The sequence below is a fragment of the Protopterus annectens genome, chromosome 13.part0 (assembly GCF_019279795.1).
Source record: "Protopterus annectens isolate FY-2018-M chromosome 13.part0, PAN1.0, whole genome shotgun sequence".
Lineage (NCBI taxonomy): Eukaryota > Metazoa > Chordata > Ceratodontiformes > Protopteridae > Protopterus > Protopterus annectens.
In genome coordinates this window covers 1,332,507,197-1,332,534,906 of record NC_056747.1, presented here as the reverse complement: position 1 = coordinate 1,332,534,906, position 27,710 = coordinate 1,332,507,197, and the positions used below count along the sequence as shown (strand labels likewise).

Below are 27,710 nucleotides of genomic sequence, written 5' to 3'. Positions count from 1 at the left end.
TCAACACTCCTTCATACACAGTTTAAATCAATTTAAATACTGTATTTTTAAAAAAAAAGTGCATAAAAGGTACTTAAATTCTCTTATACGTCCAGTTGAATATAACCAAGTTCTTAGCTTGCCAAGCTGAAGTTTTAAAGCAGGAATTATTTCACATGCACCAGTTTAAATATGCAAGGACAGGAAATCAATGAATGTGGCTACCCCCACACCTGTAATTACTAGCAAATAACAAAATTCAGCCAACACTAGCTTTTAGTTCAAGTTACTGAAGAGCAGAATAACCAGTTAAAAATTCCTTCAACACTCCTTCATACACAGTTTAAATCAATTTAAATACTGTATTTTTTAAAAAAAAAAGTGCATAAAAAGGTACTTAAATTCTCTTATACGTCCAGTTGAATATAACCAAGTTCTTAGCTTGCCAAGCTGAAGTTTTAAATGGGTCTTTAATCAACAGTTAGTAGTTAAAAAGTTCTGTTACCTGTTTTGGAGATCCAGATTTGGCTGTCTATGTTATGGTGATAAGTTTAGGACTATAAGAGAGGCTATTGGCCCCTGAAGAACATGGGGTATGAAAATACATAATTTGAGATATAAATCCTTGATAGGTGTGGTTGTTGGGTAAAGGAACAAAATCTGTAATCCTGCCTCTAATAGATGATGTGGGGAAAGAATTAATTAGGATTTTTTGGCAAGGTTACTGAAAGACTGGAAGAAAGATATCCTGCTAGTTGGGAGGTAGACTAATAGACAGCAGTATGCGTAATCTCATCCGACTAATGAAAGAAACATAAGACAGAAATAAAGTATTGATATCAGATTCTTCCATCTGATAAAATTGCTACCTGGGAAGATCTATCTGTTAGTATGCAGTCCAAATGAGAGGGTATTTGGATTTCTACTCATTAAGAATGGAGGCAAACAGATTACTGAGAAGCCAGAGAACTGGCTTATGATAGTTAACTGAATCATAAATAGGGAACTTCATACAGATAGGGTTGATTTCCAAGTTTTATATTTTTTTTAAAATGGAATTGGATGAGACTATCACTAAGATTAGAAGAGACTGGCATTAGTATTTTCATGGAGAGATATAGAAGTATGACTGGGAGTTCATATGTAGACTGAATAGATCAGTGTTCAGACTCAGAAAATTTTGAATCTTTGCCTGAAAATGTTTGCATAAATGAATCTAACATTATTGAAAATTGCATACACTCACAACCTCTCAGCCACCTCCTCCAGAACAACCTTCTCACTCCCACTTAGCATGGTTTCCGTCCTAACCATAGCACCACTTCTGCCCTCTTATCCTTCAAACATACCCTTGCCAAGGCCCTAGATAACAACAAACTCATATCCTGCCTCTTCCTTGACCTTTCAAAACCCTTTGATACTGTCTCCCATCCCCTATTGCTATCTAAACTTGAAAATCTAAATCTATCTTCTTCTTCCCTGGCTTGGATCTCCAGTTACCTATCCTGCAGGCAGCAGTCTGTCAAATGGCTTTCTTCCACTTCTCCATTTATATCTGTCCCTACTGGAGTACTACAAGGTCCCATCCTAGGTCCTCTCCTATTCAATGTTGTTACCAACAATTTCTACACATCCTGTAAAGAATCCTCCCTCATCCAATATGCTGATGATTCAACCCTCATCTCAGTCTCTGACAATATCTCTAAACTCCACACTCTAACTCAGCATGCATTCCTATCCACAGAACAGTGGCTATCTAATAATCTACTTATCCTGAACCCCAAAAAGACCAAACATACTCTTTTTGCCCCGATCTCTCACTCGCCACAAATCCACCTTTGAAATTACGTCCTCTAACAGGACTATAATTCAACCTGAAGCTCACACAAAACTTTTGGGGCATCATTGATGATGAACTCAAATCCAGTCTCCACCTGCTCCAATATATAAAAAAGACACACCAGAAACTCAGTTTACTGTATTGCAATAAAAAATGTCTCACCACAAATGCTGGGCTCTCCCTTGCTTAAGCCCTTCTCCTCCCCTCCCTCCTATATGCTGCCCCAGTACTCACTAACATTCAAACCACGACCTTGAATAAACTCCAACAAACTTACCATAAGGTAGCTAGGTTTGTCACAAACTCACCTTACAATTCACATAACTGCCTTGCTTTAAACTCACTCCAGTGGCTTGAATTCCCCCAGCTTCTACTACAATCTCATCTACAAATGCTACACTTTATTCTTAATAAGCTTTCATCCTGTCCTGCTCTCTCCTCCTTTATCTCTGTCTATACACCACCTGGGACTCTCTGCGCCTCTAGTCAGCAACTACTGCTCATATATCAAACCAAAAAAACTGCAGGCAAACTTCTATATAAATACTCCATCGCAAAAGCTTGGAACAAACGCTCTATAGAGATACATTCTATCATTCACCCATCACACTTTAAAGAAAAAACAAAACTTAATTTACTTAACTCTAAACCTTGTCATTGTCAAGCCCCAGCTTAAGCACCCCACTACATACCTCTCTTCCTCCCTCTTCTTTTACCTAAGTACCCCTTAATGTTGGATATGTACTAAATATTCTTAATCTATTCTGTTGGTCGAAACTCTCCTTGTACAGATGTAAATATATTTGCTTCTCTGAAAAAAAATGAATAATGTGCCCTGTTATCATTATTTACATTTCTTGTATAACTGAGATTTTTCTGTTTGAATTTTGATGCTTAAAGTTTGAATTTCTGTAATTTGTTCATGTATTGGAGCTTTTCTCCTCGGGTCTCCACTGAAAATGGGCCACAAGCCCAGCTGGACAAACCCGGTTAACAAATGTCAATAAATAAATAAATAAATAAAATAAGTACTTTTATATCCTGACAAGATTACATAGGATGTTTCCTACAGTAATTCAAGACTGTTGTAGATATAAAACAGGCATAAAGGGGGAACAAATTCATGTTTTCTGGCAGTGTAACATGCTGGAAGATTTCAAAAGATGTCTGAGTGATATGGTGGAAGAGATCACAAAACAAAAGATTTAAGATTTGCACTGTATAGGATTTTTCTTTGTCACTTTTTCACCCAGTATCAGCTGAGTCTCATTGGCTGCATTATCTTTCAGGCTATGGAAGACGAGACAGAGTTCACACACAGATCCTCTTCTTGCAGATGTCAGAGGAATAATAAGTACAGCCTTCCGTGGTGCAAACCCTAAATCAGCCCGATGAGCTAGTTAAACGGGAGACATAGTTAACTTTTCCAACATTAAGTTAAGATCCCAGGGAGGCACCTGTTTTCTTGCTGGCCTAAAATGCAAAACTCTCTTCAGAAAGTAACCATTTGAAATGGCGGGACTAGCTAGAGGGAGTCCTGAAACATGGAGACTGAATGGACAGAAAACAGGCTTACATATACTAAGTATTTTAAAGGAAACGAGTGATCTTCGAGATTCGATCTTTTCTTGAGTTTTCAGTCCTTTTTTTTTTCACCTTGTCAGCACTCTGTATTTTGAGTGCCGACATTTCAATAGCAAGCTCTTCAGAAACTGTTTCACCAAAACAGAGATAAAAAAGGAGGTTCTATGGACAGACATGCTGAAATGGCCACTAGATGAACCCTGATAGGGAAATAAGAAATGCTAAAGAAATAAGATAAGCCAGAGTAAAGTAACTCACACAAATATTTAAGAACCAGGGTAAATACTCCCTGAGAGGGCTATGGTTATTGGCTAGGCACCAACTAGAATTTTTTTCTATTTGGCAATAAAATGTTTCCTAGTAGCAGGCTCTGTTGCCTTCTTTAGTAACTGCTGTACATGCTAATGAAAATGGTGCCTAAAAGTTATCGAAACTGAATCATTCAAGCAGTTAGTGAAAGTTGTTTGAAACTGATGTGTGTCAAACTCCTCTTGTCTTGTGTGAGAAGGTCTACTTTGTGAGGAAGCTTGTAGTAATTGCTTTTGACCAATTCCATAAGATGGGAGAACTAATGTTGTCTGTAATCGCCTGTAGACGTCCATTGGACCACAGATGAAGAGATTTTATAGCTTGGATCACAGTTAACATCTCTTTGATATTTATGGGTTTTAGTCTCTCTGAAGACTTCCACAGGCCTCACACCTTTACCTCCATAAAACCTGTTCCCCAAGCAAAATTTGAGGCATTCTTTTTAAAATATTGCTTTGGGAGAGGAAGAGAAAAGGTGAGACTTGGATTTAAAGTCATTTGCTGTCTCCACTAGTGAGGTTCGTTTTTGATAAATCCTAAAATTGAATATGAAATTCTAGAATATGAAAATGCTGGGTCCACATGTTTAAAAAAAAACATTGATTTTTTCTCATGTGTAACCCGGCAAGAGGAATAATGAGAATCACAGAAGCCTGAACCCTGGGACCTTGAGATATTCGCTTGCCAATGTCTGAGACCTGAACCCTGGGACCTTGAGATATTCTCTTGCCAATGTCTGAGACCTGAACCCTGGGACATTGAGATATTCTCTTGCCAATGTCTGAGACCTGAACCCTGGGACCTTGAGATATTCTCTTGCCAATGTCTGAGACCTGAACCCTGGGACCTTGAGATATTCTTTTGCCAATGTCTGAGATCTGAACCCTGGGACCTTGAGATATTCTCTTGCCAATGTCTGAGACCTGAACCCTGGGACCTTGAGATATTCTCTTGCCAATGTCTGAGACCTGAACCCTGGGACCTTGAGATATTCTTTTGCCAATGTCCGAGACAGATTGGAGAAGCTCAAAAAAGTTTCCAAATAAATATCTACTTTTTTCTGGGCAAGAAAGGCCTTTTACTGGAAAGTGTCAAGAAGGTAATCCAGAAATGTAATCCTGTGTGATGGAGTTAAGGAGGAATTCCGAACATTTATCTGGAAATGTAGATTGGTAAGGAGACAGCAAAAATGTTAGGGACTTCTGACATCTAGGAAAAGACTTTACAAAAATAAGTAAGTTGTCTAAATAAGGAAATATGTAACTGTATTACAGTCTGCAAGGATCAATCACTGGAGCTAGACACTTTGTAAATGTCAAGTATTCATGGAGCTGTAGATAACCCATATGCTAATGTAGAGAACTGATAATGTGACCCAGATGCAGAGAATCTGAAAAACGTCCTGATGCCCTTGGCTATGGGGATATGATGATAAGCATCCTTTAGGTCTAATGTTACCACAAAACTCAGAAGAAGAATGACTGGTAACATACTCTGAAAGGTCAGCATGTTGAATTTTGGTACTTTCACAAACATTTTAAGAAAGGAAACATCTAAAACTGGTCTACTTGCAAGCCTTTTCTTTTGTAGCAGAAATATTCTGGAGTAGAAGCCTTTCCCCCCTTTGATCTAAAGTCACTGGTTCTAGGACTCCTTGGATCAGCAAGTACTGAAGAACTGGAGGAAACATTTCTTTGGCTCAGCGCATGGGGAAAATTGCCCTGAAAGGAGGCAGATATATTCAGTGCCAAGTATAACATTTATGAGACTCTTTAGCACCCAAGAGTGTGATACAATCTGTTACCAAGGGCAGTATTAAGTGCCATTTTCTGTAACATATTTAGAGATATAAGGGCAGGAGAGAAGGGGGACTTCCTGATTTTGCTGTTTCCCTCCTGACATCTCTTGCTTGATTTCTCTTTGCAAGGAGAGGGCAGGGATTGCTTATTTTGTCTTTTAAAGGTAGTCGATGTGACAGATTTGTAATGGGTGACTTGAAAAATTTTATAAACTCCTTGAATTAATTTCTCTCCTTCATGAGCAAAATCTTATCATCTTAACAGAAATTTCAGCCTTCACTTCATCAACACACTTTTGGTTACATAGACAGGCACACCTCCTCAAAACTGTAGCATTAACAGTGCCCTAGACACAGTATCTACACAATCATGCACACTCTTCTAAGCATGTTTAGATACTTGAGGCAGATTGAAAATATCTGGATTCAGAGAGGATCTACCTTCTGAAGGAAGTGTGGCAGGGTATTCTATAAACTTCCACATATGTGCTTGGTAGTTAATAATTCTGTATGCTAAATTGAAAGGAGGGAAAATTATCTAACCAAATCTGTCCAATACCTTACCTTCTTTATCCATAGGAGGATTGGTATTGACTAAATGTCTGTTGGCTATGTCTTCAGGGATAAGTAAATTATGTTGTTGTGTTGTTGCTGTTGTAATGTATTAGCTATGGGCATCGCTGGGCATTACCACTAAGGTTTCTGACATAGCTGAAGAAGGCTTTGTAGTTGTCCTTAACAGAGGTAGTAATTCCCAAGTCATACTTTTGCAGGATTTGCTTTTACGTATGAATTCTTTGTTGATCATTTTGGGTTCCTCACTAGATGCTGGGATATTAAGCTTGTTTTTATGGGCTATAACATTCTTCCTCATATTGTACAGTTTTTTATACTAAGGTTCCACCACTGAGGCTTATTCCTAAATTAGGCATTGTATTTCTGTTTTATGGGACAGATGTTTCAATTCATGCTTTGATAAATGCATAAAAATATTCATAAATGTGGGAGTATAGAAGACATGGGCATTGCATTACTCTTTTTAACTTGTTTCCAAATAATCGAAGTGTCCGTTACTGCCTCACTTTTGCATATAGTCCATTCTAAACAGCTGGACCTAACCTAGTGAAAGCTTTCTTATAAGAAGGTTTTAAAACAGGGTCTAATGAGAGTAATGCTATATTCCTGGCTGTCTGTAAGTGTGTAGTTAGGCTATTTGATTTACAGTTTTGTTTTCAGGGGAGGGAAGGAGAGTTTCCCATTTTTAATAGCTTGTAAATTTGACAGCTAAGTAGAAATGTTGCTCAGCCATACAAAGGTAGCCAGCTCCACCACTGTAGAAGATGACAGGGATGAGTTCAGGGTGCTGCAAGCAGAATAACAAATCTACATATTTTGTTTATAGCAGTTTGTTTTTGCATGTGTTTGAGACAGAATGTAAGGTTACAAAAGGAATCCCATATTTAATTTTAGGGATAAGTATATTTTTAGCTAAGCATTACAAGCTGTAAAGGTAAAGAATTGTGATGTCCTATAGTATAGTTTTAGTTGGTGGAGTGTGTTGCTAATAATATTGTCAATATGACTAGCCAATAAAAGAATACAGTCCAAGTTGTTTCCTAGGTACTTCTGTTCTGTTACGAGTGGTAGAAGGGTGCTGTCATTGTAAGTAATAATTAGATTTGGGGATTTAGGGAATCTTGTGGGGTGCCAAATATTATGTTAGCCTTCATGGGATTTATTAGAGACATATTTGATTAATCTGTAAAGCTAGATTGCAGTTTCTGTTGAAAGCTTAGGGTATTCTAATATGATTCAGGTAGTAAGATATAATTTGAATAAGGGAACAAGCTGAGAGTGGGCATGTTGTTGGATATATCATTGATGAAGAAAGAAAATAACAGACATAGTTCTGTCTCTAATTTGTTCATCTTTAGTTTAGTCAACCCCACAATGTTAAGACAGTTCATATAATTGACTTTCCTTTAACTTAAACAAAAAGAAAATCTGTGAAAGAATGCCTTTTAATTAATAATATTTCTTTTTAACAAAAAACAATCATTGGGCTTACTTATTACTGACTCAAACACAACACTGGTCCTCAGAAAACAAAATCCCAGACAATATCCCAGGATATCTTCTAAATAGCTTGGAACATGACCTATCAGGGCCAATGGAATTACTTTTTAACTGTAGCCTCCAAACTGGCTTCGTGCCTCATGAATGGAGAAAGGCAACAGTCATCCCTCTGCACAAAGGTGGGCCATATACAGACCCTGGAAACTACAGACCCATAAGTCTCAGTAGTCTAAAATATAAAGCCATGGAAAGAATTATCATGGAGATGATCAATAGAGATATAGTAAACCTCCAGACACTGGACCCAACCCAGTTTGGTTTTGTCAAGGGCAGATCCTGCCTACTCACCCTGGTGGACCTCTTTGAGAAGGTCACCAAAGCAATGGATGAGGGCAAATTTGTTTGCACTGCCTGCCTTGACCTGGCCAAGGCATTTGACACAATACCCAACTCGGGCATTGTTCACAAACTCAAGAGGTTATGTACAAACCTGGATGTCACCCGGTGGATAGCCAACTGGCTCACAAACAGGACCCAGGAAGTTAGAATTGGGAGTCCACCTCTATAAAGAGGTCAGTCACAACTGGAGTCCCTCAGGGATCAGTCTTTGAACTGCTCTTTTTTGGCATTTACTTCTCAGAAATCAAGGCCAATGTCAATGGTCTTTGGCTGACTAAATTTGCAGATGATTGCAAATTAGGAGCTGTCATTGAATCTCATACTGACACAAATGTTCTCCAGGAGGGGCTGACACAGACAAACAACAGGTGTCAGAGCCAGAGACTAAAACTAAATGCCAAGAAATGCATAACAGTACCCTTTGGGAAGTCATCCATCCCTGGTAACTATCATATTGACAACACACCCCTTAATGTTGTCCCAGTAGTCAGGGACTTAGGGACACACATAGATAGTATTCTAGCCTTTGATCATCACATGTCTACAGTGGTGAGGAAATCATTCTATGTTGTGCAACTTATAAACAAAGGTATAGCATCTAAGTCCAAGGAAGTCATTGTTCCACTGTATGCAGCATTCATCAGACCTATCATTGAGTACAATGCCCCCTTTAGTATGTACCTAACCAGGTATATCCAACAACTGGAATGTCCACAGAGGTTCCTTACTAAAAGAATACAGAGCATAAGTAATATGTCCTATACAGACCACCTTAAGGCCGTATCCCTGTATTCTGTCTCTTACAGGCTTTTGAAGGGAGATCTATGCCTGGCATACAGGGCACTGTGAGACCCCAAAGACACTGTTACTGTAATACAACAGAAAATGTTTATATGAATGAAAAGTGGATTCTGTTGTACGTATTGCAAAGTATATAAAATGCCTGGGGACTTGCAGTCAATTTGCTTGTGCTATTCAGCCATCATAGATGATGTTATTAATCCACTTTAGATGATGAAGGAATCCAGAGCTTCCTACAATGAAAGGTGGACATAATTATACACACAGACATATGTCATTGAGTAAAATAAATACATTTATAAACGTAACGTAGGAACACAGGAACAATACTAGGTGATTAACCATAAGAACCATAAGATGGCGAGCCATAAAATAGTCAAAGATGAGGTGGGGTACTAAGAGGTGGAAACTATGTGATAAAAGAGTGAATGCAAAAAAAAATCATAATTGAGTATTTTGGTAGAATAAATGGTAAAGCTTCATATTGAGTATAGATTAGCCTGATACTGGCCATTTGAGTATTAGCTGAGTGTGGAAAGACAGATACAAAATGATGGTTACACTATTGTGAGGAGAAAGCAGTCAGAGTATGAATATGCCAGATGTAAGAGTCTAGTGTTTTACAAGCAATTTAGCTTATTTACATTTTCTAAAGTATGCCTTATTTCTAACAGCTGTTATAAGACACCTTTCCTTCATATGTATTATACATATACATATATATGACTTTTTTTTTTTACCCTTATCCTGAGAGTGTTTACAGGAAAGAAATGTGGTTTGTAAGAAGTGACTTGCAAGAACAGCGAACATTTGTATAACTGATAATAATTAGAAGATGGTTTCAATTTAAAACATGTTTTGTGCAAGAATGTGACATGAAGTATATGTTATTTTAATTAGAATGAAAGTAAAGTGGCATATATAAACCTTCAACTGAACAGAAAACTTTGTGCAGCAAATTAACGTTTGATTTCTTTTCAATTAAGCTGACCTTTGAAAACTGATTCAATGTTAAGTAGCACAACTGGACCTTTAGTGAGCAAATTCTTGCAATTGTAATGCATATTTTTGTAAGAAATAAAGCTGTTTTATGAAAGCAAATAGAACTACTGTTGATAAATGCATATTAAACAACATTGATATTTTTACATTTAGTGCTACAAAAGTTAAACTTATAAGAAGTTGTAAGCATGTGAAGATTTAATTAATTAAGAAAGGCTGTGTGTAGCTTTTTAAGGTCCTTACACCACCTGTGTGAATGAAGAATACGCTTTCTTGAAAAAGTGATTTTAATATTTTAAGCTTTAAGTGAGAAACAAATGTTTGGATTCCATTGCTACCTCATTTACAGTGCTTGGGCAAGTCTGAAAAACACTTGTTAAGTAGGATCTATAGAAACAGGAGTGTCAGAAAAGTATGCAAGAGTGGTACAGGATATGTACGAGGGTAGTGTGACAGCGGTGAGGTCTGTGGTGGGAGTGATGGATGTGTTTAAGGTGGAGGTGGAGTTGCATCAAGGATCAGCTCTGAGCCCTTTCTTATTTGCAATGGTGATGGACAGGTTGACAGATGAGATCACACAGGAGTCCCCGTGGACTATGATGTTTGCAGATGACATTGTGATCTGTAGTGAGAGTAGGGAACAGGTGGAGGAGAACCTGGAATGATGGAGATATGCTCTAGAGAGAAGAGGAAGGAAGGTCAGCAGGACTAAGACAGAATATATGTGTGTGAATGAGAGGGAGGATAGAGGAATGGTGAGGATGCAAGGAGTAGAGGTGGCGAAGGTGGATGAGTTTAAATACTTGGGGTCAATAGTTCAGAGTAACGGTGAGTGTGGAAGAGAGGTGAAGAAGAGAGTACAGGCAGGATGGAGTGGGTGAAGAAGAGTGTCAGGAGTGATTTGTGACAGACAATTACTTGTAAGAGTGAAAGGGAAGGTCTACAAGAGGGTAGTGAGACCAGCTATGTTATATGGGTTGGAGACAGTGGCATTGACAAAAAGGCAGGAGTTTGAGCTGGATGTGGCAGAATTAAAGATGTTAAGATTTGCACTGGGAGTGACAAGGATGGACAGGATTAGGAATAGGTATATTAGAGGGTCAGCCCAGAGATTGGAAGGTTTGGAGACAAAGCCAGAGAGGCACGATTACATTGGTTTGGATATGTGCTGAGGAGGGATGCTGAGTATATTGGGAAAAAGATGCTAAGGATGAAGCTACCAGGTAACAGGAAAAGAGGAAGGCCTAAGATAAGGTTTATGGATGTGGTGAGAGAGGACATGCAGGTGGTTGGTGTGACAGAGCAAGATGCAGAGGACAGGAAGAAATGGAAACAGGTGATCTGCTGTGGCGACCCCTAACGGGAACAGCCGAAAGAAGATGATGATGATAAACAATGTTTTCAAAAAGAGTATGACAACATGAAAATATATAATGACAACATAATAGTCAGAAATAGAGATATACAGGAAAAGATTGATGATAGGAAACTTTATAGAGGATGAAATGATAAATAAAAAGAGACTCCGAAGTCCACATCTAACTTATCAAGGACATATGCTGAAAGTCCTTACTAGCTTAAAAATAATCTAAGCTTTATAATGGAAACAGTAGTTCAGAAAAATAATGATGTAATTTGGTTTAATATATTTTTTCATATTGGGTTAATATAGCATATGATACAGATCAGATATGTATTGTTGTAGTTCAAATGTTAACAGTGACATTACAAAATATCAGAAAATTTAATAAAAGGACCAGTAGATGATATTGACAAAAACAAACCAATAAAATTTGAAACCAATAGCTGTTGTTACCACTCAAAAAATGTTTCAAATAAATTTTAGTAATTCCTAATAAAAATACCATTCTTGGCTTTGAACTAGTTTGATCCTGAAGTGGATTCTAAACAACAATTTGGATCATTTGCAGCTTTGAATTAATTTTATTCCAAAGTGGACCCAATTAGATCAACTAGTGTATCTCGAGTGGATTACTGGAACTTGACCTTTTCAAGCACAGTCAATTTATCTAGTCTTGCCACATAATATGACTGATACCTTTAAAGTGTGATTTTAACAGGCATTTTGGCCTTTTTATTAGGAATATTTGAAACATTTTGTTTTTGAGTGGTTCGAGTGGATATTGGCTTTGAATTTTATTGGTCTGTTTTTGCCAATATCATGCACTGCTCCATGTATTCATTTTTATTTGTGCATTATGTTTGCACCCAAACCACAAGATCTTATCAACAGTCCTCATAGCCAGGATTTTTTTTAAATCAAACTAATGACCTAGCAGTACTATCCAAATCTATTGGTGACTTAACAGTTTTAATTCAGATGTTAACTCAACATACCGGGTAGGCGAGGTCCACTGTGATTCTTGATCATGACAAGAATAAAGATTCTGACTTCAACAACAGCAACATAGGAAGTTTTTTGTGGGGGGTACCCCAAGATGTTACAAGCCTTCATCACTCCTATGGTCCCTGCAGATCTCCTAGATAAGTAAATGGAAGACAAGAAACTGCCCAGGTAAGCAATTTCATGAACAATTCAAACAATAGTGTTACTGATGTTATTTCCACAACAGTAAGTGTTGATCTTGGCACATGGTTAAATTACAAACCCCAAGTAGCTAAACACTCTGAAAGGTTTATTAATAATGGGGCTATATTAATTGATAACATTAATGGCTTCCAAAAGCTTGCCTTTCAATATAAGAAACTGCAATTGGATAATAGTTATTTGTAGCATTGCAGTGACAAAGGTATAATGCCTGAGGGACTGCGAGTTTGGAAATTTCCCAGTTGGCCGAAATATGACCGACATTAAACTTAAATTTAAATCACAACCATGATTTTCCCCATTTTGACACCAGTAACCAAGCAGGCATGAAGGACCAATCCCTGATGGACATGAATTCATCACAGGGAAACGGGGAGTGTGCAGAGCAGGAGATAGCCCCTATTTTTCAACAAAGTGTTAAGGCTAATTGTGGTTGCTATGTTTTTAGTAAACTTGGGTTCAGTATATATAACTACACTTATATATGGTCATCACAGACACTCCCTTCAGATTGTTTACAAAAGGATTTACTTTATGTACCTAATTTTCAGTTCAGTTTGGCTGACTGCTTGTTTCTGTCCTTTAGAAAAATGTTAATTATATTTTTAACTTCCTTGTTCATTTGGGTGCCTATAAGAAAAGGAAGTGACATTTATTCTCCTTGAGTCTGATTGCAACAGGAAATAATGTAATCCTATTCTTCTGAAACACTGCAGGTAAATGTCCTGTAAGTTTGCTTCATGATAAGAATGGCTGAAGTGCTGTACTTAAAAATGGCCACAAGAATATAAGCTACAAATAAGAAACATCACACCCAGCAAGAGTGAAATCACTATGAACCAAGCATAAGAGCTCACAGACACAAAACTGTTTCAGAGAAGTAACTCTCATCTTTAAAAACGTGTCTGCAATAATACACACTAGAGAGGCACTAAGCTACAGGAAACCAAATGGCACCATAAAACATAAGCTGCACACCAGAAAGCTGAGCTTGTCCTGTCTGTTTGAAGACAAAGATCATCCAGAATGTAACAACTTTGTAGACAGGACATCTATGCCCTTGTAAAATCTAACAGACACTGTGTTTACAATTTGGATTGGGATGAAAGGGTACTACCCAACAAAATTAGGAATGATACAACACTGCAAGTCATGTAACTAGACAAGGGGGGAGAAGAATCATCCTCAGTAGCATTATAGGCTACACAAAAAGGATGATGGACCTCCTCCTGGCTACAGATAAATACACCCTGGTCTCGGACAAAATTAATGTCTATTATTGTGACATTGACTTTTATCAAGAGGAGCACCTGCTTACTTCACAGATCTCAAAGGATGTTTACAAGTTCCTAAGTATTGAAAAGCAAAATGAGGAATCTGTGGTATCCCTCGATGTCTCAGAAAAACCCAGTATGCAACCTATACTGCGGCAAAAACAAACCAAGAAGAAACCTTACAGCACAGTGTGGAGGGAGTGATGTTTGCTTCCCAGATTACGTTATACACTTAGTTCACTTAAGAAAAATTGAACTGTAAAATACTTGCTACCAAATAATCAAATAGAAAATAGCAGGTAGTCCAGGTGAGTTAAAAATGGAATATCCTTTATTGAAACACACAAACAAGTTATCCTAGTTGAGTATAATGAAAGCATCAAAACATTCCTTAATGTATATATAATCAGGTTGTTTGGAGCAAGGGAGTAGTTACAGAGGGTAAGAGATCCCCATGGCCTTAGGACTTTATTTTTAACATTTATCACTGCATTTCCAGCTTAGCAATTATTTTTATGTTTTTCATCCTACTTAGGTTTTCAGTTGTATATCTACACACATGTTCATTCATATTAGGATTTGTTTTTGACACACAAACCTGATGCAGTATTTATTTGATACAAAAGAAATCTTTATTAAAAGTTGTATATTTTGTTAGTCAGTCAGTCATTTTTAGTTTCTTTATTAATAAAGTTTTGATTAGTTGGTTAGCTTATACTAAGTGTTAATAAACTGGTCTTAGATTGTAATTTGTCTCTAGCTTTCTAGATTCAGTTTTAGGTAGCACAGTCTCTCATTACACTATGGTGTTAAAGGGGAAGGGTGACTTGAGTAAGGGAATGATTTTAATGCTTTTATTGCTCTTAACAGAACCACCCTCTATAATTGCTGCCTTGCTCCAAACAACCTGATTATATATAAATAAGGTTTATAAATAATGTTTTGGTGCTCTTCATTATACTCAACTAGGATGGCTTGTTTGTGTGTTTCAGTAAAGGATATTCCATTTTTAACTCAGCTGTAGACTACCTACTATTTTCTCTTTGATTATTTTGTAGCACGTATTTTATAGTTATATTTTACAGTTTGCTTTTTATTAAGTGAACTAAGTGCATAACATAATCTAGGAAGAGAACATCACACCCTCCACATTGCAAAGTTTCTTCTTGGTTTGTTTTAGACCCAGTATAGGTTACATACTGGGTTTTTCTGAGACTTCGAGGTATACCATGGAGTTCTCTTTTTGTAGTTGTACACTGTGAGGTCTTTGTAGTGTTTTATCCATTCATTGGTTCTCTTGGACTGCAGTGTATGTGTGTGTGTGTGTGTGTGTGTGTGTGTGTGTGTGTGTGTGTGTGTGTGTGTGTTGTGCGTGTGTGCGTGTGCGTGCGTGTGTGCGTGTGTGTGTGTGAGTGAGTAGCCTGGCTACACAGGAAGCAACTAAAGCTGTAATCTCAAAGCTGGAGATGGCTATATTAAATCAGAACCTGAAAAACATGGATGCTAGGTTTAATTCTGTGACAGAGAGGGTGAAAGGCTTTGAACAATCTATTAAAGACCATAAGCTAAAGAAGATGAAAAGGGAAGAGGATAATAAGGGTGACCCTGAGAGACTTGATAAAACAAGAAACAAAACTAAAGACAGAGGATTTTTTAACTACAACTATAGATGTGATAACAGAAGATTCAACAGAGGCTACAAAAGGTACCACCAATGTGACAGCAGACCCCAGCAGGTTTTTTCAACAGGGATATCGATGCACCGAACCAGACAAAGGCATGACACAGATGGAACAAGTTCCTCCACCACCATCTTCACAGATACCTTTGGCTACCATCACACCTCGGAGGTCCAACAAGGGGCAGGGGTACCTAGATCAGAACCAGACCCAGAATCACAAAATGGACCAGAACCATGAGAGTGATATATTGGAGGACCACCTGAACCACAACCAGAACCAACACCAGATCCAGAATCAACAGGACAACCGAGACCACAGACAGCATGGCTACCAAGAGCACCATATGGAATGCCAAGACCCACACCACCAAGAGGGACATTTCAAACATCGACCACAACACCAACAACAGGACCAATATCAATACCATTACCAGGACCAATGTCAGAGCCCAAGAGGAGGACAATACTACCAGATTTACCAGGAAGATTACTACTACAATCCCCTGAGACTCCAGAGAGCACAAGAGGAGTTTCAATGATCCCCAGGCCAAGCAGAGCCCCTCCAGAAGGCTGGAAAACCAAGCAGTGGACATGAGTGAGGGAACTGAAATACTTAGGGATGCCCAACTACACAACAGGACTCAGAACCTGAGGGAGAAACCAACCATGTTATTAACTCACCCCGTTGTTTGGAATCATTCCAAAAAAGTGCTTACTGACATTTAGATTAATGTGCTTTCAAAGGGATTAACTTCTGTTCCCCACTGCAGAACTGACACAGCACAGGTACTGGTTGATTTAAAATCCTATGTCAGAAAATTGAATCTGGAAGTTCTTTACCATGATAAAGATGATACCACCGAGAAAAAAATATTGAAGAAACAATAAAAAGACCCAGTAATTACCGCTCTTCCCTACATCAAACTTTAGCAGCCTTTGTGAAATGAACATCAGGAAAGTACTGCAAAAACCAGCAGGGAGAAAGTTCTACAATCTTAACAAAGGTGAGAAAAAAGCATTATTAGAGATAGGTAAAGATAACTCGCAACATGTTGTAAAGGCTGACAAGGGAGGGGATATTGTTGTTACCAGCAGCTATAACCAGTGGATAGAAGAAATGCTGAGTGACACATACTATTATGAGTCTTTAACTTTAGAAGAGATTAAGGCATCTTACAACTGGCACACAGCCTTGACTGCACTTTGTGATGGTGGTTTGTTAACAGATAACTCATTTGACTATCTACTGACACCTTTCCCTAATTTGCCTAAATTCATTGGAATCCCTCAGCCATAAAAAATAGAGAAACCCCTCCTTACTGGCCAGTGGTTGCAAACAGGGGGCCCCTGACTGAAGCTACCTGAGAAGAACATCTCACACATAAAATACTCTAATGATTTTTTTTAAGGAAAATAAAAAATGTTACAGTTGATGCTGACAGTATTTTATTAACAATAGATGTGGAATCATTACATACTATACTTCTGCATAATTATTGTATTGAAACAGTGATTGATTCTTACAGGAAAAACAACAATGGCACACCAGCACAAGACGAAAGAACAGGTAAACATTTAAATATGGTGCTTAGGTACAATTTCTTAATTTTAATGGAAATTACTATAAACAAAAGACTGGTATAGCCATGGGGACAGCTCTGGCCCCTAGCCTGGCCAGCATAACCCTGGGCAAGTGGGCAGAGGATTATGTTTATAACAACAGAGAATACATGCAACACATCATGGTGTTTCTGCACTTTATTGGTAATATTTGTATTGTGTGGAAAGAAGACAGTGCTAAATTGGAAGACTTTATCAGCTGTCTGAGTCAAACCACCTGCTTCCTGCGTTTCACCTCTTCCCACAGCCTCACCTCGTTAGTCTTCTTAGATATGCAGATTACTAAAGACTTGGACCAATGTAAAATTGACACAGATGTTTTCAGAAAACCTACCAGAGGAAACCTCCTGCTACATAATAAGAGTTTCCATCCCACCAGGATGAAATATAACATTAAGTCCCAGGTATACAGGCTGGCTAGGATCACCACAAAAATGGAACCCTTCCTTAAGAACCTAAATGATCTTGAAAATTATTTTTTATTGAGGAGACATGAAAGCAATATGTTAAGAAGCATTTTGGAACCTATAATTGAACTAAAAAGTACAAATGCACCAGCACTTAACAGGTCTTATAGCAGAGAGTTAAAGAAATCTATGGCAACAACTCTAAAGACAGTTGTATCTTGACTTTTACTGTTGACTATTACAGCATCGTTAATGTTATTAGACAGAATTGAGCCATAATTACTGAAAGCTCATATTTTATGGACATCCTTGGAGAAACTCCTTCCTTTCTGTATAAGAAAGCCAGGAACATCAGGAGTTGGGCTGAAGGTGGGCCCAGACCACAGGATGCATGCACCAATAAGTGTGGGGCCAACTGTGTCTTTTATCAGCACATACAGGAGGGAGACATGTTTTTCTGCCCTTATTTAAAGGAAATGATTAAAACCAATGCAGGAGGTGATTGTAACTCAATGCACATGGTTTACAGGGCAACCTGCAATGACTGTAAAGCATTTTATGTGGGGAAAATTCCCAACAAACTTAAAAGAAGGATTTTTGGCCATCTCCCTGAAATTAGAGCTGAGTGCAAGAATAATGCACTGGATCAGCACCTGCAGCTGCACAAAAGACACACTGGCTTTAATTTTCAAATTATTGACCATGTGGACCTTTTAGAACTGAAAGGAGACATCCCTAATCTTTCAGAAAAAACATGAACTACTGTGACAGCTGAAACTGAACTATTTTGGAAAACTGGGGCTTTATTATTATTGCTCCATAAAAAGCATATCCTCTCCTGTTTGGCATCTACTTCTCAGAAGTCCAGGCCAACATGGTGGGAGTATGACTGCAAGCTGGGAGCCATTATTAACTCCCCAAGTGATGTAGGGTCTATATTACATTGTCAAACTCTTATATGTTCGACATCATATGGTTGATACCATATGATCGAAGTTTTAAAAGTCTGAACGTTTCAACGGAGATCTCCGTACCGTGCGGAATGGAAGGATTTCCTTTTTCTGCACTCTAGTGCGATCTTGGAGTTGGTATATTTAAAGAGCTGGGGGTGTGGGTGGTTCATGGGGGCTTCCCTCCCTGCTTAAACCATTCAGGTAGGTTTTTTCTTTGGTTTATTTATTTTTTATTACATTTTTGAACTTTTAAAAGATCGATCATATGGTGTCGACCATATGATTTTCAAACTTTTAAAAGTTCAATTATGTAATATAGAAGCGTGATGTAGACATCCTACAGAAAGGCCTCACTGAGACCAGTGACTGGTGTTGAAACCATGGCCTTAAGCAAGCTTAATGCCAAAAAATGTGTCACCATCCCACTAATTACCACATAGATGGGAGCCCACTGAACACTGAAGGTGTTATAAGAGTCCTGGGGACACAGGTTGACAGCAACCACTCCTTCGACCATCACTGTGGTCAGAAAGTCCTTCTATGTGGCACATGTCATTACCAAGGGTTTTGAATTCAGGAAGAAAGAGGTAATAATCTTTCTCTACTCTTACCTCACTAGACTCATGCAACAGCTGGAAAGGCCACAAAAGTACCTCACAAAGAGGATCCTAGTCCTTAAACACGTCCTACATGGACAAACTCAAAAACTCCAGCTATTCTCTGTCTCATATCGTCTACTAAGAGGCGATCTCTGCTTGACTTACAAAGCAATGTCTGATGCAGCTCTGTTAGAAATGCTACATCTAAGAAAAATCCCAATCCCTCCACACCACACACTCCAGAGACCTCAACCTCATTACCACAATCAACAGAACATGCTGGAGGGACAGGTTCATAACCCAGAGACTCCCCATGCTCTGGAATAGACTTCCCATACATGTTAAGCAGAGCACCTCACTGGCCTCTTCATGAGAAATCTTGATGAGTGGATGGGAAATAGAAAGTTCACCCTGGAGATCACTCCAGTAGCTGTACTTGATAGAGGCACAGGGAACTAACTTTGGGCGGCATTATGCCAGGGCACTCTATGGGCTCGGCTCCAGGACCATTAGCCTAGTACACACCTATGAACCTATGAAAAGACTGATATGGGACTGATTAATGCTGGCATTGCTTGATTATATTGTGTTTAAAAACAAATATCAAACACTGTTTACTTCTTTTAGCAGTAACTTACAATGTTATAAAGGACATACTTTAGGTGGTTCATGTATACATTACTCATTTTTGATGGTGCCACATTAAATGCTACTTTAGATTTTAAACTGAACACTTTGTTACACTTTTTCCTTTCAGGAAGTGAAAGTCTGATAGTGCACACTATGTGCATGGGCCTAGTCTTTTTTTTTCAGTTTTCAAGGTTGCAATTATTCATGTGTGCACTCTTCCACACTCAGACTGTTTTCTTAGTTAGATGCCACACTTTAACAGATCCCCATGGCCTTAGGACTTTATTTATTTTTTAACATTTATCAGTGTATTTCCAGCTTAGCAATTATTTTTATGTTTTCCATCCTACTTAGTTTTTCAGTTGTCTATCTATACACATGTTCATTCATTTGTTTTTGACACACAAACCTGATGAAGTATTTATTTGATATGAAAGCGATCCTTGTTAAAAGTTGTATATTTATTAATATGTATTCTGGCAGATGTCTATTGGTAGATGTTTTTGTTAGTCAGTCATTTTTTTAATTAGTTTTGATTAGTTTTTTAGCCTATACCAAGTGTTAGTAAACTTTTCTTAGATTGTAATTTTTCTCTAGCTTTCTAGATTCAGTTTTAGGTAGCACAGTCTCTCATTATGGTATGGTGTTAAGGGGGAAAGGGGACTTGAGTAAGGGAATCATTTTAATGCTTTTATTGCTTTTAACAGAACCACCCTATGTAACTACTCCCTTGCTCCAAACAACCTGATTATATATAAATAAGGAATGTTTTTGATGCTTTTAATTGCACTCAACTAGGATCACTTGTTTGTGTGTTTCAATAAAGCATATTCCATTTTTAAATCAACTGTGGACTACCTACCATTTTCTATCTGATTATTTTGGAGCAAGTATTTTATGGTTCTATTTTACAGGTCGATTTTTATTAAGTGAACTGAGTGCATAACATAATCTAGGAAGAGAACATCACACCCTCCACACTGCAAAGTTTCTTCTTGGTATTGAAAAGCCCAGCATACCGGTGATCTTTGGGATACTTAAAATTCATAAGGATGTTGATGATCCCCCTTTAAGACCAATAGTGTCTGCCAGATATTCCAAAACATATCCCTTGGCTGCATACATAGATCACTTGCCTAAAGATGACGTCTCTGCTTAATCTAGCTCCTGGGATTTCTTGAGGTGGTTTGGATCAAATGTATACAGAGATGATTCTTTCTTTGTCTGCAGTGACGTAGTGGACATCTTTGGTTGCATTCCTTTGGATGAAGGAATGTATGGTTTCACTGAAGCTTTGTTAAGATGGACATCAGTCTCTTCTTCGGAATTCATCATATTAACCAATTTCATGGAATATGTGTTAAAAGGTAATATTATTTATTTTGATGTGGAGTTGTACAGACAGAAAAAATGCGTCACCATGGGAGCAATATATGAACCACTCTGTGCTAACATCGTTATGTGGTTTTGGGAAGAACAGTACATACTTGAGTCAAATTACAAAGATTGTTGCTGGTCCATGTATACTAGAAACTTGGATAACATTTTTATACCTTGGAATGATTCTTTACCTAAACTGGAAGAATTTCTCAAGAACATAAAGGATTACAACTTTCCTCAGTTTCATATATTCCATCAGTAAAGATGCCTGCAACTTTCTTGATGTAGGTATCTATAAAGGCAAGGACAAGAAGATAAACACACAAAAGCCAGGCAAAAATCTGTGCAGACTCCAAAGAAAAAATTCTCACTCTTCTCCGATTAGGATTTAAGCGCTTTCATTCACTTTTATTAACGTGAACTTCCTCAGAAACATTATTTGCTGTAAAACAATTGTATAAATACTATTTCCACAGGAAATGATGTCAATTGATTACAAAATTAATTCACAATTAATTAATCAGATAGTAAATTATTTCATTAAAAAGTAATTATTAAATATTAAATCTTATTCTTGTTTTATCTTTTTCTTACTGTTAAAACTTGTCTTATGCAATGTTTTTCCAAAAAACTGTATTAGTTAATATTGATTTCTTATCTGATTTAATCAGAGTTCTTGTGTTTTGTATCTATATGTTCTACTTATATTCATTTATGGTCTGCAAATGTCCAACTATCTATATAGTAAAAAACACTTTAGATTTATCATTTCATTTAGCCCTGGTGTTTGGTCGGCCCCAAATACTAACTGCCACAGAGATTCCCTACACTCTAAATGGTTGTTCAAATCTCCTGAAAACAGTTCTTTTCTTATTCTATCTAAAATGAAAAATTCAAATTTCTTGAACTCTGTACATGTAACTGCATGCCTAGCCAGTGCGTTGTTCTTGTCTTTCTTTTTGATTGCTAAAACATGTTCATAAACTCTCCTTTTAAATACTCTCTTAGTTTTCCCTATGTAGTAATTTTTACATGATACACAAGTTGCCAAATACACTACTAGTTCACTGTTACAGTTGTAATATTCATTGGCCCAAAAAGTGTAATTCAGATGTTCAACTGTTACAAATGAAGTGTTGCTCATATATCTACATTGTTTGCAGTTAGTGCAACTATACGTCCCTTTCTTGTTTGTACAACTCCTTTCTGGATTTTTGTATTCGTTTTTACTTAGTTCTAACAGTTGTTTTAAATTGGTTGTCTTTTTGTATGTGAATCTAGGTTTATTACCTATGACTGAAACTAAATCCCTATTTCCCATGATGACTTTCCAGTTGTTTTCTATAATTGACTTGATGTTCCACATTTCGTTGACTATAGGTAATGGGAAAGCTATTGCAAATTCTTCCACTTGTTTTTCTGTAGTACTAGCATTCTTACAAATCACTGGTGCTCCTACTGATATTTCCTCTGAGTAAAGAATAGGTTTTGCTACTCCTTTTCTGAGTGGTGTAACTTCTCTTTCTATTTTTCCAAAAACTTTATGTCATAACCTCTTCTCAAAAAAAGGCTTTTCAACAGACCCAATTCTTTTAAATAAGTTTCCTCATCAGATGTTAATCTACTGAGTCTAATCATCTGTCCTTTGATTACTCCTTTTTTCATGTGTGCTGGGTGTAGGCTGTCTTTGTGTAAATAGCTGTTAGCAAAATATGGTTTCCTATAAATTTTGCTACTAAAGCTGTTGTCTTCACTATTTATACAGAGCGTCAAATCTAAAAAGTTAATACTTTTACCAAAATCACCTGTTGTGAAAGACAGAAAGTTAGTTGTCTTATTTAGGTCTTTTACCATTTCTAAAATTCATGTTTTCTCCTTCCATAGAAATATTAAATCATCTATGTATCTACGGTACATGGAAACTTTCTTAAATAAAGTATGTGTCTTCAAAAATCTAGTCTCCCAGTTTGCCATAACAATATTGGCAAAGGAAGGGGCTACTCTAGAGCCCATAGCTACTCCGCACTCTTGTTTGTAAATATTATTATCAAATTTGAAAAAATTATTTTCCAAAACTAATTCCATTAGAGTGCAGAGTGAATTGACCTTTGTCCCTGAAAATTCCGTGTGTGTGTTCAAATATTCTCTCATGAATTCTATGCCCATTTCTTGATCTATACTTGTGTATAGATTTTTGACATCTAAACTAACAAAATTCAAGTGCTCATTTTCTATTTTGATGTTCCTTAATATTTCTAATAAATTCCAAGAGTCTTTAATGAAAAATTCGGACCTCTGGACTATAGGGTTTAGTATGTTATCCAACCAGACCGAGATGTTTTCTGTTTTAGATTGCTTAGCTGAAATTATTGGTCTAAATGGTGGCCTGACCTGATTATTTTGAATTTTTGGAATACCAAAAAATACACCCAGTCTGGGATATTCTTTGTGTAAAAATTCATAGTCTAATCCATTAAGTTCTCCTTGACAAAACATGTCAAACAATGTGGTGTCCAAATCCTTAAATTTCTTTGTCACTGACTCATAGTTAACCTTTCTATATGTTCTTTTGTCTTGCAGTAAATCCTCTATACTTGTCTTGTAGTCACTATCATTCATTATCACTATTTTTCCGCCTTTATCCGCCTTCATTATTCTGATGTTATTGTTTTTCACCAGTCCCTCTAAGGCTATTGTTTCTTCATTTGTTAAATTGTTAATGTCATACAAATTACTGATTTTCCTATATATTGTATAATGTCAATTGATTTACAGCAAATAATGTTTCTGAGGAAGTTCACGTTAATAAAAGTGAATGAAAGCGCTTAAATCCTAATCTGAGAAGAGTGAGAATTTTTTCTTTGGAGTCTGCACAGATTTTTGCCTGGCTTTTGTGTGTTTTTGTACATTTGGAACGTTTTTACAGCCTTTTAAAGTTTGTATCCAGTCTTCAATCCTGCATGGCGGCCGAGGATTACATTTCAGACACTCTCCTCAATTTATCTACACATTCAGTACCGGATTCGACACCGGAGTATGGTAATACAGATTCTGACTCTACAGAAGTTCAGCAATTAATTACAGAGACTGTAACTAAAATCGTGAAGGAATTATTGCAAAAACGGACACTGTCTAACAACAAAGAACATGAGAAGGTCCCTTTAAATTTTAGATCGGAGGTAGCACCGCGTGATGGGATTGACGTCAAAGCGTGTGAAGCAAGTCAGAACCGTAATGGTGGACAAAATGAAGAACGGTTACCTTCCGAGGGTAACATTTGGATTTATCTGAATAAAGACACTGGAAACCCTTTCGCAGACATCGGAGAAGGGTTAACAACTGAAACTGTAAGTTTTATTAACGACGATACAACGGTTTGCAAGAAAAGCATATATGAATTAGAAAAACACATTTTTAAGCATATCACATTAACTTTAGAGGTACAATATTTAAACGAATGTGTCAATAGAAAGATTGTACCTAGGGGCTTGAGAACAGCTAAGTTCCCTAACTGTGTGTCACCTGGAGACACGCTAGCAAAAGAATTGATAAATTTGTATAATGAGACTGGTATTAAAATGATGAAGTTACTAATAGAACATTACAACAAAGAGCTACTAGTTTTGAATGAAAAAATAAAAAATCTCGACGAGCGCTTACACAAGTATACCAGTTTTGCAACCTTTTCAGAATTATACAAAGCCATAGAAACAAAAGCTGAAAGGCAAAGAGTTAATATTATTGCTAGAAAGCAATCTAAATTAAGAAGAGACATTTACTCATATAAGAACAATGAGGCTTATTTATCACAGATGGACTATAAGACAGTAGATATTACAACAGAAGGAAACATCTCTAAAAAAGGCACAGAAATGGGTGCTGGGATAGCATCTGAAAGAAATCACGGAGTGGAGTCTATAGTGTCAATTAACATAGAAGACAACATACATGAAGAGTTTCCAAGTTTGCCTACTAACAATGAAGGAGTGTATACCAGGAACAATGAAGACATGAGTTATGCTGATAAAGTAGTAATCCTTTCAGAAAACACTACCCCTTTTCAGAAAGTCCAAGAACAGAACAAACGGACTATGAGATGGCAGAACACCACCCAATTTCGGGGGAGAGGCAGAGGAAGGAACAAAAGGAGATGGTGAAGACTTCCTCTGAAGTCAACTGTGACTTGTATGATGTAGCAATAACAAATTTATCGGACTTACATATTAGTCCAGCAGTAGAAAGTGTTTTGAAGAAAGGATTTAATTTTATTCCAACAAACAATATGAAACTAGGTAAATTATTAATAGACTTTAGGCTCTTTTTAAGAAAGTTAAACCTAAAATACATTATGGAAGATCTGGGTTTAACAAGGCAACAAAATAGAATTACTATAAGTAATCCTAGTACTTATAATCCTCCTCTTACAAACAGTTTACTGGTATTCCAAAAGATATGTGAACAAGATTTTAGGAAAATCAGTAATTTGTATGACATTAACAATTTAACAAATGAAGAAACAATAGCCTTAGAGGGACTGGTGAAAAACAATAACATCAGAATAATGAAGGCGGATAAAGGCGGAAAAATAGTGATAATGAATGATAGTGACTACAAGACAAGTATAGAGGATTTACTGCAAGACAAAAGAACATATAGAAAGGTTAACTATGAGTCAGTGACAAAGAAATTTAAGGATTTGGACACCACATTGTTTGACATGTTTTGTCAAGGAGAACTTAATGGATTAGACTATGAATTTTTACACAAAGAATATCCCAGACTGGGTGTATTTTTTGGTATTCCAAAAATTCAAAATAATCAGGTCAGGCCACCATTTAGACCAATAATTTCAGCTAAGCAATCTAAAACAGAAAACATCTCGGTCTGGTTGGATAACATACTAAACCCTATAGTCCAGAGGTCCGAATTTTTCATTAAAGACTCTTGGAATTTATTAGAAATATTAAGGAACATCAAAATAGAAAATGAGCACTTGAATTTTGTTAGTTTAGATGTCAAAAATCTATACACAAGTATAGATCAAGAAATGGGCATAGAATTCATGAGAGAATATTTGAACACACACACGGAATTTTCAGGGACAAAGGTCAATTCACTCTGCACTCTAATGGAATTAGTTTTGGAAAATAATTTTTTCAAATTTGATAATAATATTTACAAACAAGAGTGCGGAGTAGCTATGGGCTCTAGAGTAGCCCCTTCCTTTGCCAATATTGTTATGGCAAACTGGGAGACTAGATTTTTGAAGACACATACTTTATTTAAGAAAGTTTCCATGTACCGTAGATACATAGATGATTTAATATTTCTATGGAAGGGAGAAAAACATGAATTTTTAGAAATGGTAAAAGACCTAAATAAGACAACTAACTTTCTGTCTTTCACAACAGGTGATTTTGGTAAAAGTATTAACTTTTTAGATTTGACGCTCTGTATAAATAGTGAAGACAACAGCTTTAGTAGCAAAATTTATAGGAAACCATATTTTGCTAACAGCTATTTACACAAAGACAGCCTACACCCAGCACACATGAAAAAAGGAGTAATCAAAGGACAGATGATTAGACTCAGTAGATTAACATCTGATGAGGAAACTTATTTAAAAGAATTGGGTCTGTTGAAAAGCCTTTTTTTGAGAAGAGGTTATGACATAAAGTTTTTGGAAAAAATAGAAAGAGAAGTTACACCACTCAGAAAAGGAGTAGCAAAACCTATTCTTTACTCAGAGGAAATATCAGTAGGAGCACCAGTGATTTGTAAGAATGCTAGTACTACAGAAAAACAAGTGGAAGAATTTGCAATAGCTTTCCCATTACCTATAGTCAACGAAATGTGGAACATCAAGTCAATTATAGAAAACAACTGGAAAGTCATCATGGGAAATAGGGATTTAGTTTCAGTCATAGGTAATAAACCTAGATTCACATACAAAAAGACAACCAATTTAAAACAACTGTTAGAACTAAGTAAAAACGAATACAAAAATCCAGAAAGGAGTTGTACAAACAAGAAAGGGACGTATAGTTGCACTAACTGCAAACAATGTAGATATATGAGCAACACTTCATTTGTAACAGTTGAACATCTGAATTACACTTTTTGGGCCAATGAATATTACAACTGTAACAGTGAACTAGTAGTGTATTTGGCAACTTGTGTATCATGTAAAAATTACTACATAGGGAAAACTAAGAGAGTATTTAAAAGGAGAGTTTATGAACATGTTTTAGCAATCAAAAAGAAAGACAAGAACAACGCACTGGCTAGGCATGCAGTTACATGTACAGAGTTCAAGAAATTTGAATTTTTCATTTTAGATAGAATAAGAAAAGAACTGTTTTCAGGAGATTTGAACAACCATTTAGAGTGTAGGGAATCTCTGTGGCAGTTAGTATTTGGGGCCGACCAAACACCAGGGCTAAATGAAATGATAAATCTAAAGTGTTTTTTACTATATAGATAGTTGGACATTTGCAGACCATAAATGAATATAAGTAGAACATATAGATACAAAACACAAGAACTCTGACTAAATCAGATAAGAAATTAATATTAACTAATACAGTTTTTTGGAAAAACATTGCATAAGACAAGTTTTAACAGTAAGAAAAAGATAAAACAAGAATAAGATTTAATATTTAATAATTACTTTTTAATGAAATAATTTACTATCTGATTAATTAATTGTGAATTAATTTTGTAATCAATTGACATCATTTCCTGTGGAAATAGTATTTATACAATTGTTTTACAGCAAATAATGTTTCTGAGGAAGTTCACGTTAATAA

The 27,710-nt window shown here is 36.7% G+C and overlaps 1 protein-coding gene across 1 annotated transcript in view; it reads right to left on the bottom strand.

Moving 5' to 3' along the window:
• The window catches only part of LOC122788286 (sodium channel protein type 4 subunit alpha-like), a 1,768,016-nt gene that overhangs the window by 1,655,660 nt on the left and 84,646 nt on the right, over positions 1–27,710 (bottom strand). The gene's annotated exons all lie outside the window — the stretch shown is intronic.